We start from the raw sequence: 16,803 nt of genomic DNA, 5'->3' as shown, positions 1-16,803 counted from the left end.
GTTACTACCTGCAGATCCAAAATTATGTCTATAATTACTACACCATAATTATGTCTAATATATTAGTTATTAGTCATACATGGATATATCAAATTCAAAATAACAGTCACGAAATAGTAATCCATCTACTACATATATGTGAAATGTTAGTGGTCATAGATAACCAAACTGCAAGTTTTTCCATCTTCCCTACAATTATAGGCAGAAGTCCTTAATCAACTCTTGCACATATGGTCTAGCTTCATTGAATTCTGACATGACGTCTTCACACAACAGCCATGCTCTCTCATGTTCCATATCAGTAACCTATTTTTATTGAAGAATCAGAACGGGTATTTGGATTCTAAAATGATAAAAAAAATTAGTAAAACAATCAGAAGCAACATAATTTTTACCTCCCCCATTTCGGTCACAAAGGTCTGTGCATTTCTCTTAATAGCCATCAACATATGTATTCCACAGCTATGGCTGCAACGACATAAATTAACAAGTTAGTACACAATTAAGAAGAACCATTCCTAAGTTTAACAATCGAGCGATGTCGAACTGACATATCTTACTGAAGTGGCATTGGTAGAACTCGTCGTGTCCAATTTGTAAAGGTGTATACTCTCCAATTGTCGAACAATCGGATGAATGCCAAATCCATTGCCATGACCTAAAATCACATATACGTCAGATTCTTCAGATTTTATTCATGACAAGTCGTACAAATAAATCATGCACACTGGCTTACCATCTTGGTCAGCGCATGTTTGTTGACCTCTAATGTTGTGATTGTATCCAATGAATCCATGACCATTATCTCTTCCCTATTTAGAGAAAATGCAACACAATACCAGTGGGACTCTCGCATGACTGGAACAAAAATCTATTAAACAAAAATAAATGATGAGAAAATGTGGAGCTTTAAGGAGCAAAAAGCTTCTAGACAACAATATTGTGGAAGTACATTTGATGCAAGATGCTCACACCAAGCCTTGGTAGAGGACATTTGTTATCAACCAAATATCAATCCCAAAATCAATAACTAAGTTTAATAAACCAAATCCAACAATCATGTAATGTAAAAAATAAAGGGAACTGAGTTTCTATATTTACCGCATGTATTCTGTTCAAAGGAGTGCCCCTAATTTTCTTAGTGTATGTCTCTGCTATCCTCTTCAGCCCAACCTCCATAGTCCTACCCATCTGGACCAGTATCTACATACCATAGTGTAGGGAATTATAGGTACTACGCAGCGGAAATAAACATGAATCATATTCATACAGTACCTTATCCCAAGATCTAATGCATAACACATAAAGAACATATAATCGTACCTTTGAAGCGTGATTCCACGTGCGATCGAGCAAGAACAATGGGAGATAAAGAACTTCAAGTGTGATTCCTCTACTTAGTCTACGAGCATGGATTAAACCTCCACTAATGCTAGTTAGTTGTGACTAAACACTTCAATCAACCTTCAACAGAGATTTGAGCCACGAACACACCACAACACCACCCACACACCACCACACGCGCCACCCAAGGAGGAGGGCCGTACGGACAGGGAGGAGAGAGAGAGGGTCGAGTAGAGAGAGAGAGAGTTAGGGTTTTTGGGAAACTTGGTTGCTTGTGTGACAATTCACTGTATGTCAATTGTTGTCATGCAACCCTAGGCATGGTTTATATTTATAGATCATATCTAGAAATAAAACCATGTCAAGTCCAAAACCCATTAGACTCTTCTAACTATCTAAGCCCAATTATCAACATGGTATGTTATGAAATCATGAGGCCCAATAATGGGTCTCTAACTTGTTTAACCCAATACTCTTATGTGTGACCTTGTAGGATCCACTCTATAAGGCTTTGGGCCATTAAGCTAGCCCAAAGATCAATTGTCATATCTAGCACCAAACATTGACGTCCCTATAGAATGAAGTTATTATTTCCATAATAGTGATCCATGATATATCTAGTAATTGCACTTATCGAAGACATAACTCCTTCAATCTCCCACTTGTCTGAGACAAGTGCGCAATATTTAAATTCCTTAAGTCAATGTGTGTCGATTTGATAATATGATTGCATCTCATGTCGTGATCATATTAGTCTACAAATATTTTCTTGAAATACCGAGTGAGATTCACAGAACAAATGATTACTATGTAATGCATTTGAGCACGACCATGCATTTTCTGAATTCTCCCTCTTCAAGGGGCCAAGACACATTCCTATTTAATAGGTAGACTTAATCCAATCTTGTGGCAACCAAAGCTCCCATTCAACTCATGAAGCAACCGGAAAACACCCTTTATAATCCCAAGTTACGGCTGGACGTTTGAGTGTACCACAGCTACATCAATCATTGAATGGAATCAGTGTTCCACTCATGTCAAAGGAATCCACTAATATATCTGGAAGCTCTATACTTGAACTTCAAAGTAGGTCTATAGTTCGATCATGCATCATTCATGCATATCCATGTGATTGACCGAGCTTCACTACGCTCCTATAGCCCATGAAACTGCGCTATCCAATCAATCTTAAATGCTAGTCCATGAATTGAAATCATTTATGTCCAGTTTAATGATTCCGAACTAGGAACTTAAATAATATATGAATTTAGTTCACCTGTGGGGTTTCATTCACCAGGTCATCAACCTGATAAGCCCTTCAATTCATAATTATTTTGGACATTTTATTTAATCTTGAAACCACGATTAAATAAGATTGAAACTTTGTTTCAATTGATAAACATAATTCTGCAAATGAATGTATTACATATGTAACTTGTTTTTCCCTAAAAACAAATACAACTTCTAATTACATCTTTTGCCTCAAATTTCATTAGCATGTTTCTCATGCTTTGGAAATGGAAGGGGTTTAGAAAGTAGAGTTCATGAGACATTCTCATAAACATGAATTTTGCAATTTCTAAATTTTATAATCATTTTCATATCCATACACTAAGAATTTTCCTTCGTCCTTTCACAAGGAACTTAGAAATTTCTAATTTGTATTCCAACGTAACATTGGATTTCAATTGAAATCTATCATCACTTGTTCTTAAAACATGTGAATCAAATAGATGAGTATAGTCCATGACATGCATGATGCATCCTTTTCAAACTGCATAAGGATCATCACTCAAGACCTTAATTTCATCAACCTTTCTCAAAGTATTGAATCATAAGCAATGTGCCATGTTACATGGGATTGAAACTCCTTTCAATATAACGTTGAACTTTATAAGAATCTTATCAATATAAGTTTCTTAACAAAGATCAAACATCCATCAAAACCTATCTCTATAGATTTTGAATCCCAAATGTACTCATCATTCTTCTTCAAGATTTTCATACAGAATGCACTACCCACCACTTGACTCTTCAAGCAATGAATAATTTGCTCTTTATACTAGACCAAGAAGACTTCATAGCTCGCACTAAACATCTTGTACACACAAGACCTTTTCTTCATTTTACGAGAACATCAAACAATTTAATTAACTCAAAATTAAGAACATTAATCAACTCCATGATGCTAACTTTAATCCATTAAAGGATCTTTTATGCATCTTTAGGATTATTGGATTTTCAAACTTTTGATTGTATCATATAAAAATCTTGTTTCATGAACAATTTCAAGAAGGCGTTTTTGAAACCCATCTACCAAATCTTATAAGGTAGAAATCACTAAAATATCTTTAATAGATCTTTGCAAGATGACTAATGTAAAGGTTTCATCGTAGTCATAGTCATACTATGAATTTGTTGAATCCTTTAACAAGTCTTTGCTTTAGTTAGAAAACATTTTTCTTTCTTGTCTGTTTTGCTTATAATGGGTCTCACCCAATTAGGCAAATTAATCAAGTGTTATACACTTTCTTACAAACTTAGAATCTATTTCAGATTTCCTGGTTTTTAAACCACTTGGAGTCATAACTTGTCAAATCATCTTTGTTACTTGCATAATCATCATGTTCCAAAATGAATATTTTAGAACTCTCAGTCAATATGAAATCATATTTCTTGGGCTAAGTTTTACATATGCTAGTCATCATTGTGGGTTTTTATGCAACAGTTGAAACTCATACAACAACTTTGTTTAGCTTTCAATGAGAAATGACAATTGAGGATGTGCACTTGGAATGTACTACCTTCGACACATGGTTATTATTCCCATTACACTTAATGAGACCATGCGTTGTCACTTGTAACATGAGGTGAATCATGCTCATATTGTTGCTTTGATTCGATTACTTCTCAAATTTCTTCAAGATTTTCGAAATCACTTTTCTTTAACTCTTTCAAGGCTCTCAAAATTTTTGAGATTCTTATACTCCCACTTGCCTTTTTGAGGAGGCATATTTAGCATAGGGTGAACCAACCATGGTTTGAGCCATGTTTGTTTGTTGCTTTTCTCGAACTCTTTCGAGATTTATACTACTCCCACTTGACCTTTTGGAACAATTTCCATAAGGGCACCTACTTGAGCAACAAACATTTTGTGCCAAGTATGGTTTGTATAGTAGTACCCCTTTCTCTATATAGGAATCGAACATGTATCAAACGATTTAATACAATTTGTATTCCTTGTTTTGTAGAAAGACTTAATAAGAACTTTTCTTATCCATATCTCATATGAAGCCTTTGCTACAATATGATTTGAGTTATGTAGTTTGTTTAGTTTTGTAGCTTATCTTAAAAGTATATCCCTTGAACAATGGTTGGAAGATAGGTAATTTTATCCATTATCAAAATATATCTCATATAGATTGATAGCTCCCTTCATAAACACTTCACAAGGTTATCTTTCGGAGTTTTTCGTAAAACGATTTCACAACTCTTGGATGTTCATCAAGGTCTTGGCTTAAATTCTCATTATTATGATCATATCGCAATACTTTGAATGTGTTGCCAAGTATATGTCTTGAATTAAATTTTCACAATTACAATCATATTGTAATGTAATCATTATCTTGTCAAGTTGATACTGAACTTCATACTGAACATTTTGAACTTTTCAAAATTTTCATACTTATGCTTCAACTAAGCACAAGTAGTGATCGTATCACAAACGAAGTTTCATTGTCCGTCTCTAGCCTTTGAACCTTTAGTTTTCTTACATCGATATGTATTCGACCTCGAGTTTGCATCATCATTTCTCTAAATGATGACTTTGTCAAAATTTCAAATTAGAATGATATTTACATAAATCAATGGATTCATAATCTAATGATATTGAAAGTCCATCCCTTTAGATCTTTCGCATGCAATGTTCATTTTCGTTCGAATTTTTGACATTTTAGAGACAATTCATATATAAAAATGGTTTAATTATTTCTATCATATAGAACTTTGAACCTATTTAGCAATCTCAAAACACATTATGACTCAATGAAGCATAGAATAACATTTATTCCACGTTTTTTAATCTTCGATGCTTAGTCATTACTAACATTGAATGGGGTTTTGATAATGGCAAGAATGAATAACATTTATTTAATTCTAGCCAATAACAAGGTAAGGTTAAATATAGGTTCTACTTGTAAAGTTGCAACTTTTTCTTCCAGACTCGTAAATTCTACTTGTGAAGTAGCAACATTTACTTCTAAACTTATAGCTTTATTTCACCTTTAGCCATACTTCTTCATTTAGTTCAACCTCATTCTCAATAAGAGAGAACTAAACAAGACATCATATGTCCAAGAAGTAGTAATGTGCTAAATCAATTTCTATAATATACTTCTTAAATTGGAATATTTTCCATTCTTTTACCTTCCAACTATATGAGGTAGTTTCTAATCAATTGGAATTGGTCCATTTAATTTGAAACATTTACTGTTCATAACAACTTTTAGCATATAAGTAGTTCTAGGTTAGAGAAGTAGAAACTTGTTTGCATTTCTTGGCCTATAACTTCTTAATGCAATCCTCATATATTCCTAAACCTTTCCCATTTGAGCCACTTAGAACACTTCTCTTAGATTCAAAATGATGCTTGGCTTAACTACTTTAAGCACTTTTCATGATTTTGCTAAGTCTTATTCAATCAATATTCATATTAGAGTTTAATAATTATTTAACTCTTATATAAAGTAGATGAAGAATAGCATCATTTGATCAACTTTTGATCATATAAATTTCCAATCACTTTCTTATATTCAATCATATTGAAGATAAGAGATTTTATTGGACTTCTATACTTGTCTTTTAGAGGGTTTGTACCTTCCATCTCATTATATCCCTTGAAACGCTTTTCAAAATGAATATGTATTGGCATTTTACTCAAACGTTTTGAATAAAACTAACCTTAGACATTTGACATGAGTTTTTAAAACTTGCCTTTTAGAACCATCTTAGCAAAATTGAAATATAGGTTTATGGATTACCTTTTAACTTTTGAGAACGTTTCTCAACTTTGTTTTCAATCAAGGAGATTATATATAATAATTAAATTAGAACGACGTATTACTTATAAGTAAACGCAAAATTCAATTATGTTTAATAAAAAATTTAAAGTGCCATAAGCGAATTAAATTGGCAACTTTAAAGCATTTATTCAATTTTAATTGATCCCTATTGAATAAAATGATTCCAAGATCCTTTATTTGTGCAATAATTGACCGGACTTTAGCCCTACCATCAACCATTACATTTTCAAGGTGAGTAAACTCTTTACTGATTACAACTCTTTGTAACTCTTGGTTGAATAATTAATCATCACATGTTTAATTATTACCCTTAGCTTCAAGGTTCTAAACTCTTTCGGTAGCCTTGTTGAGTATAACCAATCAAAATTGTAAAATTTGTTTTACCCCCACTCCCCTAAGATATAATATGACACCCAACTTTAGCATGACCCATCATAAATATCGAAGGTTTCATCGGGTTTTTGATTGGAAAAGCAACCTCAATATTACTGGGACCTAGATTTATTATGTTGTGATTAAATAGTGAACTCTAGCGCATCATCACAAAACATCAATAAAATCTAACATGCATAAAATACTGAATGCATAAACAAGACATAGCATGACCCCTAATCCTAAGAAACTAATAAAGCAAAAAACTCCCACTTGAACCTTCATGGATCTCATCCACCTTGCTCCTTTGGACCTTCACTTCATGCAACCTGTAATTTTACTCTATTCTATCTACTACTTAAATAAAATGAAATAAAATTACAAAAATACTTTATCGGTACGTCGATCGTACTAAGATTACAAAAATACATCACGATGCGCAAATCGTATTTAGTAATCTACTGGCCATAATAGTCATTATATAGCAGTAAATAATATCATATATTATAAAGTGTCAAATAATAAATCACTCGTCATGCTTTCCTAAACTACAACATCGAATGATAATAATTAAGGAAACATGGCATCTAAATATCTCATATTTTAATTAATACAATTAGATAATATCATATATTATTCATGACCATCAACAAAATATAATATATTTTAAATTAGTCATGAGATAGAATCAAATCTTATTTTAATCTTAAAAGATAAATCATATTTATCCTCAAAGATTATCCTAACACAGTTAGGAAATTCTATCCTAATTACTAGCCAATCACAAAATTTTAAATAAATTATATCCAAAAATAATTATGGGATAATCACATTATTTAAATCAATTATTATCCTTTTTGGAATATGCTCAGAATATCCTAACAAATCTTATCCAAAATTAATCACTTTAATTATGGATAATTACCAATTTAACAACTTTAAATATGGATAATATCAAATATAACAACTTTTGAAAGATTTAACTTTATCCTAAAAATAGATTTATCCAAATAAAACCGAATTTATCTTTCAAAATAAAAGATCATATTTTCAAAATATTTTATCTCATCCAAAATAAATCATATTTATCTTGAAATATTTTTTAAATTTTTTTTTTGAAAAACGTGCACCAACCATCGTGGTGTGGCCAACCAAAGCCGGCCACGGTGGCCGTACACCGTGAGGTGTACGCTGCTTTGCAGCGGTACACAACAACAGTAGTAGTGTCGTGCAACTGTTGCACGGTGCTGCTGTTGCTGCACCCCTGACCCGACCTGCTGCCCTGCCCCGCCCTTCCCTCCGAACCACCTACAGCGGCAGCCGCCGTGGCTGCGCCACCCAGCCGCGGTTGCCGCTGCGAAAACCCTTTTTTTCAATTTTAATTAAAATAACATTTATTAAAATTAAATCAAATTAGTCCAAAAATTAAAATTAAATCAACATTCAATCTTAAAATTAGGGTTCATCATAAAATTAATCCCAATTTAATTTTAACATTTAAAATTAAATTGATCATCATACATAAAACATTTTTATGCATAAATCAATCCGATTAAAATTATGAATCATAAAATAAACCGAATTAAATCAAAATCAAGCACAAAAATCATATTTTAGGGCTAGGATATTCGAAAAATTCGAAATTTAGGGTTAGGGGGTTCGAAATTTTTGAACATATTAGGGCTTAAAACGGTCATCTTCATGGCTATTTGAGCATAATTAAATCACATTTAATTGATTCCAAAAGTTTAATCACATTAAAATAATAATTGAACCATAATTAAATTAATCTCCCTCTTAATTGAATTAAAATTGTGGACTATCAAACAATTATAGTCAATATGCGTAAATGCAATAGGCTAACTGATACCACTATAGAGAATTATAGGTACTATGCAGCGGAAATAAACATGAATCATATTCATACAGTACCTAATCCCAAGATCTAATGCATAACACATAAGGAACATATAATCGTACATTTGAAGCGTGATTCCACGTGCGATCGAGCACGAACAATGGGAGATAAAGAACTTCAAGTGTGATTCCTCTACTTAGTCCATGAGCATGGATTAAACCTCCACTAATGCTAGTTAGTTGTGACTGAACACTTCAATCAACCTTCAACGGAGATTTGAGCCACGAACACACCACAACACCACCCACGCACCACCACATGCGCTACCCAAGGAATAGGGCCGTACAGACAGGGAGGAGAGAGAGAGGGCCGAGTAGAGAGAGAGAGAGTTAGGGTTTTTGGGAAACCTGGTTGTTTGTGTGACAATTCACTGTATGTCAATTGTTGTCATGCAACCCTAGGCATGTTTTATATTTATATATCATATCTAGAAATAAAACCATGTCAAGTCCAAAACCCATTAGACTCTTCTAACTATCTAAGCCCAATTATCAACATGGTATGTCATGAACTCATGAGGCCCAATAATGGGCCTCTAACTTGTTTAACCCAATACTCTTATGTGTGACCTTGTAGGATCCACTCTATAAGGCTTTGGCCCTGATCGGGATTAGATATGTCGTTAAGCTACTACCCTAACCAAATTAGTCATTTATAATACCTAAACCTACACTAAACTAGTTAGTGGCAAGTAAAGGGTCGAACCACTAGGGAAGCACGCTAATTCAACATCAAATATCACTAATGCAAGAGTGAAAGGGGGATTGTTTTTGTTGGTTTTGTTGAGTAAGAATACTAAAACTACAAATAAACAATAAGATGATAATTAAAATCAATAGAAAATGACGCTAGGGATACGAGAGTATCCAATATGATTAGAAAGAGGAGAATAATGGTGATTATCATGAAACATATGCCAAAGAACACAAGATTCTACCTAAACAATTCATTCTCATGCAATAGTCTAGGCAAATCAATGAAAGAGGTCTACACTAATAAGGATCATTCTCATGCATCCTATTAGTTACAATCAAATCAAGAGAATTAAGAAGCACAATCCATAAAAACTCCACTTTAATAACTCATTCTCATGCAATCATTAAAATAGAGGTGATCCTAATCTAGTTCAAATCACTTTCATGCATTTAAACTAGAAAACATCAAATAGAGTGCAACAATAATCCCAAGCTAATAAAAATTATGTCTTCCATCAATATATGGCATAAGTTCAATTCAACCATCATCATTCATCCAATATCAAATCATATCTTCCACCCCCTTCCCCTAGCCAAAAGTTTAGCCTAGAGAAGGGAGATTAAACACAATATTAAAACTAGAAATAAACTCAAGAAACTCAAAGCAAAACATAATTAAAATCAATGAAATCAATAACAACTAGATGAACTAATAACATAAACAAGAATAAACAACAATAAAACAAATAAATAAAACCAAAGGAAAGGAGAAGAGATTACTAAAGAAAGGATTAAAGAATGATGAAAACTTGAATTCTTGCTTGATTGAAACTTAAACTTGAGCAAAGTTGAATCTTGGAAGAAAATTGAGCAATAATCTATTTTTCTCTCCCTAAAAATTATCTAATCTAACCCTAAGAGAGAGAAGCTCTCCTAAACTAATTAAGAAAATGTAAATAATGGAATCCCCTTAATTACCCCCCCCCCCCCCCCAAAAAAAAAAGGGTATTTATCTTAAGCTATAGAAAGAAACTAAATAAGTAAAGAGAAAATAAAATAGAAAATAGAAAATAAGAAAGGAAATATATAAGAGATAAAGTAAAAGGAAAAGGAAATTAAAAGAAAAATAAAAACAAATCGGTCCACCCAAAACCAAAGTAAGACCCCATCTCATTCCCCTTCTTCTTCGAATTGAAGATGCTCTAAAAATGGGGAAAGTTGATCCCAAGCTTCACATCCCATCAAAACAATTACCCTTCAATCAACACCGCTCATTATCATCAAAAATCGGCATCAATAAATCAACACCATTCGATCTTCATAAGTAATCACGTGAGAAGCTCGTAATTGAACCCACATTTGCGCGCCCGCGAAGACATCGCGCAGAGGTCGCGCAAAGCTACTGTCTCGAATATGATTTTGATTCCAATTGCGCGCTTTCTGACAGGGTTGCGCGGCCGCGAAGCTCCAATCAAATTGGTTGCTGCAATTGCGGGCAAATGGTGGTTGCGAATTGGCTTGCGATGCGGTTTGGGTAAGGGTGATTAGAGTTGTTATTGCGGGTGTTACGGTGAAGTTGGGTGGCTGCAGCTGCGATGAGGGAACAGGGGATTGTTGGTGGGCTGTTGTTGCGGGTTGGAGTCGCTTTGTGTGGAGGAGATGGTGACAGAGGTGGTGTGCTGTGAGGATGGATTAAATGGGGGTCTGTTGCGGGGTGTTGGTGGTTCAGGTGGTTAGGGTGGCTGCGATTTGTTTGGTGGTGGTTCAGGGTGGTAGATTGGAGGAGGTAATTTTTGTTGCGGGTTGTGGTGGGCTGATAGGTGGTGTTGGTGGTTTAATTGGTGGCTGACGGAGGCTGCGGTGCGTGGTGTTTGTGGTGTTGGTGGTTTAATTGGTGGCTGAAGGAGGCTGCGGTGCGTGGTGTTTGTGGTGTTAGTTGCGTTGCTGTTGTTGTAATTGGGTGGAGGTGGTTGAGGGGGTTGTTCAGGTGTGCAGATTTGGGGTTATTGGTGGGCTGAATTGGGGTTATTGGTGGGTGTTGTTGGTGGGCTGTTTTGCGTGAGGGCAGGTGCTGGTTTGGTATGGTGGCAGCAACAAGGAGGTGATGAGTGGTTGTGACTGTTGAAAAGCCTCGGCTTGGACCTTGAACTCGAGCCTACACACAAACAAACCAGAGGGTGAAACCGAGACAAATAAAATAAAATAAAATAAAGATAAAATAAAATAAAAATAACTTAAAAAATAAAATCAAAAGAAGTAAAATAAAATAAAATAAGAAAATGAGAGAAACTAGGAATTATTAACTAAAAATACGAAAATAAACTAAAAACTATTAAAAACTACTAAAATACTCAAAATAAAGATAAAAGACGAGAATAAGCAAATAAAAGAAATAAAGAACAAAATGGGCTAAATTATTGTAAAATAAGCCGGAAAGCGACTCAATAAACATCCTAAAAGTGACATAAAAGTCACTTATCAAACTCCCCCAATCTAAACTTTTGCTCTTCCTCGAGCAAATTAACATGAAACACGAGAGAAGGAGAATGATTTATTCAAGCAAATCTAAGACACTAAAGGAGACAAGAATGTTTACTAACTCACTTTTGTAGGAATCACGGTCAATTTTAGCAACTAAAGACAAGCCCTTTAAACCCCTAGATCGCCCTAGAGGACGAGTGTGCTCTCGTGAGGGTGTCCTAAGAGTTTAACCCACAACTCTAGACAAAAACCAAGTCAAAACAAAAAGAAAAAGAAAAGCAAACACAAAAAACAAACACAACCATGACCAACATAACATAGCAAGGTTTAGGAAAACCAATCAAGCTCAAAGGCGGAAAATACTCCATTTGGACTCAAAACGAAGAGACATGCACCAAAGAATACTCACCTTTCTCAATACAATGAGGGAAAACACGTTCTAAGATGCTCATGGTTGAGAGAGACAAACCTAAGCTAAGCATAGAGAACTAGAGAATTCATTTTCCGCCCTATCCCCATCTAAGACGGTCCACGTACTCTCCACTAGCTTCAAATCACCCCCTATTTAGCTCCTCACGATTCCACGAAGGAACCGGAAAAAGATTCAATTTGTGGAATTAGTGGGTCATCCCGACATCTCAACTATGCATACTCTCTCCATAGGGTTGAAATCTATCTCCCTCCACCGGAATTTGACCTCATCCCTCTAAAGTCTAAGGGTCTTAACTAGGGTTGTAACGTAAGGCAAAGGGTTAAGGCGGGGTAAAAATTTGAAAATTTTGGTGATATTTCCTAAGTGAAGCAAAAGGGTGATCAAACCTCAAAAACAAACTCAAGAAATCACCAAACATCAAACAAAAAATACCAAAAATGCCATCTCCCCCAAGCTTACTCAACACCAACATTCCATAAAAAGAAAACGAAGTAACGCTCCCCCCCCCCAAGCTTGAACGAAGCATTGTCCTCAATGCTTAACTTAGGGAAGGAAACAAAACCTTTTTTTTTTTTGTAATGAAAACTTATTTGATGTCCTTGCCTTTTTAACTAAGGACGGCTTTTTCTAGGATGCATTTTCTTTATTACACACAATATATACAATTTACTTTCTTGCTTGGTACAAAGAGCATAATACTTTCTCATTTTCATTACAAAACAAACTATCAAACCCAAATGCTTCACAAACTAAGGGTTAGGGAAACAAAAGGTCATAAGGCTTGTAATATGGCTCATAATCAAGAAAGGGAATAGGCTCAAAGGGTTGGCAAGAGGAGCAAATGCAAAATAAAAACAAAATATGTAACAAAACAAAAAGAAGATAAAGAAAAATAAGAAAAGGGGTGCCCTTTTCCTCCCCTAGAGCTGCTTGGTCACGATCTTGGGAGTTAGAGGACAGCACAAGGATTAAGATATGCATAGTCAAGGATCCTAAGCGCCGCTCAACAAAATTGATGGAGGCTTGAACAATTTAAATCTCACAAGGGATGGGAAGTAAGCAAATACTAAATAAAGAGCTTCAAATCCACTATAGAGAGCAAAACCATCTTACCACTTTTTCGTGAACTAAGGGTTCAAACGTCCTCAATAATTCTTAACCTTGCTACCTTAGCTTAAAATTTGTCTATCTCAACCATAAGCACTCTCAAACCATGTAGGCCATCATTAATTAGGAAGAAAAACATTCTTTAGCACATTATCAAAGCAATCAATTCCAAATGCATGAGCAAATTCCACAACAAATTCATTTAATCTTGCCCTAGTCATGTTTGCCACACAAAAAAAAGAAAACAAAACAAAATAAAGAGGAAGAAATAAAAAAGGTTCACAAACAAGGCATATAAACCAGATAAGTCCCAATCGTCAAACAATTGATCTTTCGATAACAACATCAATGATCCCAGGTTCCATAGAACCAATGCAAACAACCTCGAACCATTCAACTTCTTCCTAAACTAGTCCTAAACTAAGCACTCAAAGAAAGAGTAAAAGAGTAAAAGTAAGAAAGGTCTCACAAGGAGGTTAGCTTAAAAGAATTAAGGAGCATAAAATAAAGTTCACCAAATGTCACTCCGCTCCAAACTTCCAAAAAGAAACCTACAAGGCAAGACAAGACACAAAAGAAAATATTAAAAGAGAACAAAGAAATAAAGCAAAAAGAAAAAGAAGGGAGTGGGAGAAAAAGGGTTAGAAATCCTCCGGGTTGCCTCCCGGGAAGCACTTGTTTATAGTCTCTAGCTTGACCCTTCACCTCATTCAAGGTGGATTAAAGAACATCACCCTCATCAACTTGAGGATTGAATCATAGATGCCCCCAAACTTGAGAACTAGAACTCCTTGAGGTCTCACATCACCACAAGGAAAAGGAGGGAATGAATCAAGAGCCCATGGTGGCTCATCTTTTCTCTTTCCCTTATTCTTGTTGATTCTTATTCTTTTTTCACTCTTCTTTCTTTTCCTTCTAAAAGGGGGATCGAGCTTGGAATCCTCAATATTAGGAAGGGAAACCTCACCTTCCTCAAGAGAGCCTTCAAACCAAGATGGAACTTCAAGGAAGTCATCATACCTCATTGTCACCTTATCATCACGTGGAGGTAAGCTCTCATTAGCCATCACATCATCGACCACATTAACTCTACATACGCTCATCGCCATAGGGCTCTTCAAAACGACATTCTCAACTATCCTACAAGGAAAGGGAACCGGGCCTTCAAACTTGTTTGGTTCACTAAAATCAAATGGCTCCTCATTTTATTCTTGAACCTTCTTCTCAACCATATCATCTACAACCTTGTCCTCCTTGCAAGTTTTGGGTTGATAAGTATGTGAAGGGTTAGTAGATGATTTTAAGGGGAGTTTTGTGGTTAAATGGAGAGAAGAAGTTTTGGCTAGTTGGGAATCAACAACTTCATTGTAAGATTTGATTTCTTGGAATTGTGGAGTGATAGTTTGACGTTGTTGAAGAATTTGGGTTTGTGTGTGGTCGGGTGGGGATTTTTCTTCATACGCTTGAGGACATAGGTCATGATTTTGATCTTGAGAGTTCTCTACTTGGTTGGAAAGGTAGGAAAAGTTTTGGGTTGGTGGATTGAAGAGAGGTCCATCTTGGGGGTAGGAGTTTTCTTACCTTGGAGGTTGTTGAAGTTGTTGGGATTGAGCTTGGGTTACAAACTCTTTTTCCCTCAAAGTCAAAACTTCACCATGCTTGAGATTGAACTCTCTACAATAGGATGCATCATGATCCGTCCCACCACAACGAGCACATGAGAAATCAATGATTTGTGAAGGTTTTGAACACAAACCAACACTTGAGTTTAACTTGGAAAGACCTTCATTCAAGAGCTTAACTATGTGCTTAAGTTGGCCGACTTTCTCCAACTCATAAAGATCCCTTTGCTTCCCTTGGGACCTTCTTTCGGCCTCCCCAAGAATAGCTAGTAGCCACTTCTTCAATTATAGCTTCAACTTGGCTTTGAGGGATCTTAATCAATTGGCCACCGGCACCCACATCTAGATTGGTCCTTGATATTGGCTCCAAGCCATCATAAAATAATCTCATTAACAAATTACGGTTGAATTCATGATGAGGACATGCTCTAATCAAATCCTTAAACCTTTCCCATGCTTCCCCAAGATTTTCATCCGATTCTTGCTCAAAGGAAGCTATCTTCCTCCTCATTTTTGCGGTTTGCTCATCGGAGATGAACCTCTTGAGAAAGGCCTTTGCAACTTCCTTCCATGTGGTGAGAGAGTTGGGCTTCAAAAGCTTGAGCCATTTCTTTGCTCTTTCGGTGAGAGATTGCCGAAAGAGATGCATACGAATGTAATCTTGGCTCACTTCATTTGTTTGCATCATTGCACACAACTCAAGGAATCGGTCCAAATGCTCAATAGGGTCTTCACTTACGCCTCCGGAAAATTACTCAACTTGCACCATCCTAGCATATTGTGGATGGATTGTGAAATTATTCTCGGTGGTCGGGAGAAATATACCACTCGTGAGCTCATAGATTTCCAGATTTCCAAACTCCCTAAAAAGAAGGTCATCCTCTTGTCTTGCCATATCTCTCTTTGAAAACAACAAAGCTAAGCACACGATTAGCAATGACAAGTAGGATTAAACAATCAAAATAAAAGAAAGGAAAGAAAATAAAATGACTCTAACAATAGCAAAAATAGACGCTAAACAAGCCGCTTCCCCGGCAACGGGGCCAAAATTTGATCGGGATTAGATAGGTCGTTAAGCTACTACCCTAACCAAATTAATCATTTATAATATCTAAATTTACACTAAACTAGTTAGTGGCAAGTAAAGGGTCGAACCACTAGGAAAGCACGCTAATTCAACATCAAATATCACTAATGTAAGAGTGAAAGGGGGATTGTTTTTGTTGGTTTTGTTGAGTAAGAATACTAAAACTACAAATAAACAAGAAGATGATAATTAAAATCAATAGAAAATGACGCTAGGGATACGAGGGTATCCAATATGATTAGAAAGAGGAGAATAATGGTGATTATCCTGAAACATATGCGAAAGAACACAAGATTCTACCTAAACAATTCATTCTCATGCAATAGTCTAGGCAAATCAATGAAAGAGGTCTACACTAATAATGATCATTCTCATGCATCCTATTAGTTACAATCAAATCAAGAGAATTAAGAAGCACAATCCATAAAAACTCCACTTTAATAACTCATTCTCATGCAATCATTAAAATAGAGGTGATCCTAATCTAGTTCAAATCACTTTCATGCATTTAAACTAGAAAACATCAAATAGAGTGCAACAATAATCCCAAGCTAATAAAAATTATGTCTTCCATCAATATATGGCATAAGTTCAATTCAACCATCATCATTCATCCAATATCAAATCATATCTTCCACCCCCTTCCCCTAGCCAAAAGTTTAG

Source organism: Chenopodium quinoa, unplaced genomic scaffold (assembly GCF_001683475.1).
Source record: "Chenopodium quinoa cultivar QQ74 unplaced genomic scaffold, ASM168347v1, whole genome shotgun sequence".
In the NCBI taxonomy this organism is placed as follows: domain Eukaryota; kingdom Viridiplantae; phylum Streptophyta; class Magnoliopsida; order Caryophyllales; family Amaranthaceae; genus Chenopodium; species Chenopodium quinoa.
This window is presented reverse-complemented; position numbering follows the sequence as displayed.